The following is a 5,103-nucleotide window of genomic DNA, read 5'->3' as shown; positions in this document are numbered from 1 at the left end:
GGGATGAGGAAACCTTTGGGAGTGATCATATATTCATGATCTTGACTGTGGTGAACACTTCAGGAGTATATACACATGCCAACATGTATCAAATTGCACAGCTTAAATACATGCAGATTATGGCATATCCATTATAACTTAATAAAGCTATAAAGTAGGTGATGATAGACAGTTGGAGGGTGCATTTTTAAGTGAACAAGAGAACAGAGACCCAGCAGAGACCTGTTTATGGGCTTCTGGGCTGGGGACTGAGAAGAAAGGTGACCAGTCCAATATGATAAGGACTCCAGTGGGATGCCACTGTACAGAGGGGTAGAATTTGGCAGGGGCAGAGGAAGTAGTCCTGTTAATAGGGCTTCTAGGAATGAGAAGTGGGCTAGGAAAATGATTTCACACCCAAGCCCCAAATCACACTAGTTTCCATCCACAGGGTGGGCTTATTTATGGCCCCTCTGCCCCAATCTAGATGGCTCCAGAGCTCAGCAATGTGCCTGGCACATGGCAGGTACTCAGTAAATGTTTGTCAACAGGAAAGAACAGACCTCACTTAAGCCCCGCCCAGCCACCATGGACATAGAGGCATCACAGGTATCCCATCCTCTTCGTGTCAAAGGGCTGGACCACCTTCCCAAGCTGGCCTGGAACCCACCTCCATTCCACAGTCCCCCAGCCCCTGGCTTCACCTGCTATCTTCCACTCAAGCCTGTCTCTTGGAGCTAATGAACAAATCCGCTTCTCCAGCCCTACCTTAGAAGCTCTTCTTTGGACACGGATTCACTCTTTCTTCTGGCTTCCCATGATGTCCTTTGCTTTTGCGGGAGGCAGGTTATTTGAGGTCAGTTACAAGACCGGAACAGACCAGGGTTCGTGCCCCAGCTCTGCCTCTCTCCGAATTTGTGGCTGTGGGCAGGTGATGTTCCCTTTCTTTCTTTTTTTCTTTCTTTCAAAGATTTTATTTATTTATTTGACAGACAGAGATCACAAGTAGGCAGAGAGGCAGGCAGAGAGAGAGGAGGAAGCAGGCTCCCTGCTGAGCAGAGAGCCCGTTGCGGGGCTCAATCCCAAAACCCTGGGATCATGACCTGAGCCGAAGGCAGAGGCTTTAACCCACTGAGCCACCCAGGTGCCCCTGATGTTCTCTTTCTGAGCCTCGGTATCCTCATCTGTAAAAGAGGGTTAGCAAGCATGATCTACAACAGTCTTTGTGAGTATTCATGAAAGAAAGGCAGGAAGTGTTTAGGACACTGTGTGGCACACAGCAGACACTGAGTAAAAAGATAATTTTATTTTTTACATAGTCATTAAGAGGTTAAGAGCTTGGACTCTGAAGACAGGCTGATCCAAATTCAAATCCCAGATAATTGCTCCAGGGCAAGCGAATTAATACTTTTTTTTTTTTTTTTTTAAAGATTTTATTTATTTATTTGACAGAGATACAAGTAGGCAGAGAGGCAGGTGGCAGGGCGGGGTGGGGGGGGGGAAGCAGGCTCCCTGCTGAGCAGAGAGCCCGATATGGGGCTCGATCCCAGGACCCTGAGATCATGACCTGAGCTGAAGGCAGAGGCTTTAACCCACTGAGCCACCCAGGCGCCCCGCGAATTAATACTTTTGAGCTTTGGTTTCCTCCTCTATAAATCAGAGATGAGGGCGCCTGGGTGGCTCCGTGGGTTAAAGCCTCTGCCTTCGGCGCAGGTCATGATCCCAGCGTCCTGGGATCGAACCCGGCATTGGGCTCTCTGTCGAACCCGGCATTGGGCTCTCTGCTCAGCGGGGAGCCTGTTTCCCTTCCTCTCTCTGACTGCCTCTCTGTCCACTTGTAATCTCTGTCTGTCGAACACATAAATAAAATCTTTAAATAAACAAACAAATAAATAAATAAATAAATAAGAGATGATGCAGATTCACTTGTCAGGAGCCTGGCAGGAGACAGAGGGCACATTGAACCCGGGCAATGTGAGGCGAGTTTCATAAAGACATTATATGCATAAGTATGAAAGGAGTTTAGGAACCTCCACAGGGTAAAGTGCAATCCCTGGGTCTGGCAAAGGGAGGCGCTGTTCCAACCTGAACCTGCAGGATCAAGGAAGAGTGTTAATTCCAGAACCTGGAAAGGGGACCTATTGGAGCAAATCACCCATCAGGAGCAGTGGTTTGGGGGAAGATACACAGCCAGCCCACAGCCCAGGCAAGGAGGAGCCTGGGGGATTAATATCCCAACCCCATTGTCTTCTTTCCCCTGATCTCCTGCCAGAATCTCTTCTGTTTTTTGGACCAACCCAACCAGAGGCCAGGGTACATGGGACCCCACTGATGCCACCCACCCAGGTCAGCCTCTTGGGCTTAGAGCAAGAGTAAAGGGCAAATGTCCCCACTAGGAGGGCAAAGAGATGAAATCCAATAGAAGAAGTTCCCTCCTTGTAGAATCAAAAGGATTCATTGAAATCATGTTGATAAAGCCTTTACCACGTAATAAGGCTTTGCTCAGTGGCGGCTGGCCCATGGTTAGCTGGGAGCCCACCCTAGCCTGAGTTCTCCAGGTTGGTACCAGGCCAGCCTTGACCTAACCTAACAGTGTCGGGAAGGGAACAGAGCTGATCTTCTGCTACATTCTGTGTTTACTTAGAAAAAACTTGGCTGCTGAGGGGAAGGGGGGGTTGACTGTGGTTTTCTGCAACAGCTGGGGGTGGAGGGGAGGTGCAGAGAGAGGGAACTGGAACACATTAGGATGTCTGAAAGTCAGGAGACCCCAGAACCCCGGGATCTGAAAAGAGTCCACGTTGAGGGCAGTGTTCGCCCACATTCTCTTTGCCAAGGGACTGTGGATTTCGGGACTGAGTGCCGTGGCCTGGGACCTGGTCCCCAGGAGACAGGGCCACGGGGCAGCCCCAGCACCGGCCACGTGGAATGTGCCACTCTTGGAACCAAGGCTCTTGCTTTTTAAAATTGGCTTGTAAATCTCTGTGTAGTTTGCAGAGTTTAGGAATTTTATTTTATCTGGATTAAAGTCGTGTTCTGCTTTGGCATCGGAAGGCGTTTATGACTGTTAAAACAAGAAATGAAAAATATAGGCCTGGAATCAGCGAGGCTGCCTCCTGCCAGACTCGGAGGGATTTGTCTTAGGGGCCAGGCGGAAGGTTTTCTGCCCCTTCTCCCCTGACAACTCGAGTAGCACTTGGGAAAGCTGCGGCTGACGAAGTCGGAGCGTGGACCGCAAGGGTTGGGGAGGCCGTGGGGAGAGGAACGTCTTTAGCTTTGCTTGGGGAACATCCTTCACCTTTCCTTCCAGTCTACTCCCCTCCCCCACCTTAAACCATACCCTCCAGGGCATTGTTTAATGTCGCTGTCACTTGGCTGCTCTTGGCCTAGGGGGCAGGTGGCTGAAGACGTTTGATCCATTGTTTTGGGATAGCTATGAACTCCCAAATTGCAATTTTGGACAGGATTTAAATAACTGAGATTCCAGCTTCCTTGGCCTACTTTGCCAACTTCTTTATTCCCTCTTGCTTTTAAAGCACTCTCTCTCTCTCTCTCTCTCACATACACACACAGACTTCTTTCCTAATGGCAAAAGTTATACATGCTTCCCGAAGAACATGTGGAAAGCAAAGCAAAGCACCGACGTGGTGGGGGGAAGGGGCCACAAAAATCATAAGAGAAAATCACTCAAGCTTCAGCAAAGAAGGTTCTGGTATTCTGCCTCCTATCCATCTATCATCTATCTATTCTTCTTTAATACAAACATATGACGGTAGGTAATCTTGATCTTGTTGCCTGGGTGTTCATTTATAGTTTGTAAGCATCTTTCCTTTCCTGCAGACAATGCTTTGTATTTTATGACAAAAATACAAACGACGACCACTCAGGCACTGAGGTTAAGAATTCAACCTTTGTAGGCAAAGAGATCTGGGTTCAAATCTCAGATGGTCAATTTCTAGCTGCGTCTTTGGGCAAATGACTTCATCTTGCTGGACCCGGGTTTGCTCATCTGTAAAACAGCGATAAAACTGCATCTACCTCAGAAAGGTTGCTGGGAGGACAGTGACATTCCAGCAGATAAATAAGAACCTGCAGTGGGGGTGCAGGGTATGGGGAGAATGCTTGTCTCCCTAGTGAGTGCTCAGTAAATTACGGTCCATATTGTTACTGAGATGGTCCGCAGTGACCCATGCTGGACATTTGCGTTTTTCCTTTCCCGGGAGTGCTACATGTGGCGTTCTCTCTAAATGAGAACTCTGGGCTCCGTAGCATTTGTTTCATGGTTAACAGCGAGATGATTTTAAACTTCTATCTTCCCCCAAGACTGCTCGACAAAATTGGCAGTCTGTACTATGCAAAAATTCACCCAGAAATGGAAGAGAGGGACATTTGCAAAAGCTGGGTTGTGTCTACAGAATTAGAAGGCACAGTTGGACTAATTTTAGTGCCTAAAAATGGGAAACATTGGAATCATGCTTCATGGGAAACTAAAGTTCTCGAAAGTGGCAAAAGGAACCATCAGGGCTGGTTGAAATGGGGACCCATTGCAATCCGTGCACAGACTCTGTTTGGCTGGAAGGGAAAAGGTTCAGGGAGAAAGGGTTAATTGTCTTTCCCGTCTTGGGGTGGAAGTGATCTAGTACAGGCTGTGTCTTCATTGTCTTGGTTTGCCCAACTATCCCCTTTCCTTTTTCTTGCCATGGATGGTGTTGTTGATCCTGTGACCGGGCAGTCACTGTGCTGGGGCTCTCCGCTAGTCTGTCCTTCAGGATTCCCAAGAGGGGCAGGCCCCTGTGATTGGCCTCCCGTGGGCAAACGGCACACAACTCACTTTGTATCTGAGGACTGGAGCGGGGGCCTGGCTCCTTTTTGGCACAGCCAATCAGGCCGGGGCTGAGAGTTTATGAGATGAAGGGGAACCACTTTGAAGAAAGGCGCCCTTGTCTGCTGCTTCGCCATCGCTCAGTGGGGAGGGGTGGGCACGGCCAGAAGCCTGGTGCCCTGGGGATGGATGGGGAAAGAAAAGAAGCTGAGAAACCAGGGTCGAAATTCTTTCTGCGAACAGGAGAGCAAAGTGAGCAGTCTGCCTTCCTCTCTGCAGGTGTGTTCTCCCAGTGGGAAGCCATG

The sequence above is a fragment of the Mustela erminea genome, chromosome 13, assembly GCF_009829155.1.
Source record: "Mustela erminea isolate mMusErm1 chromosome 13, mMusErm1.Pri, whole genome shotgun sequence".
Taxonomy (NCBI): Eukaryota; Metazoa; Chordata; class Mammalia; order Carnivora; family Mustelidae; genus Mustela; species Mustela erminea.
Note: the sequence above shows the minus strand (reverse complement) of the source record.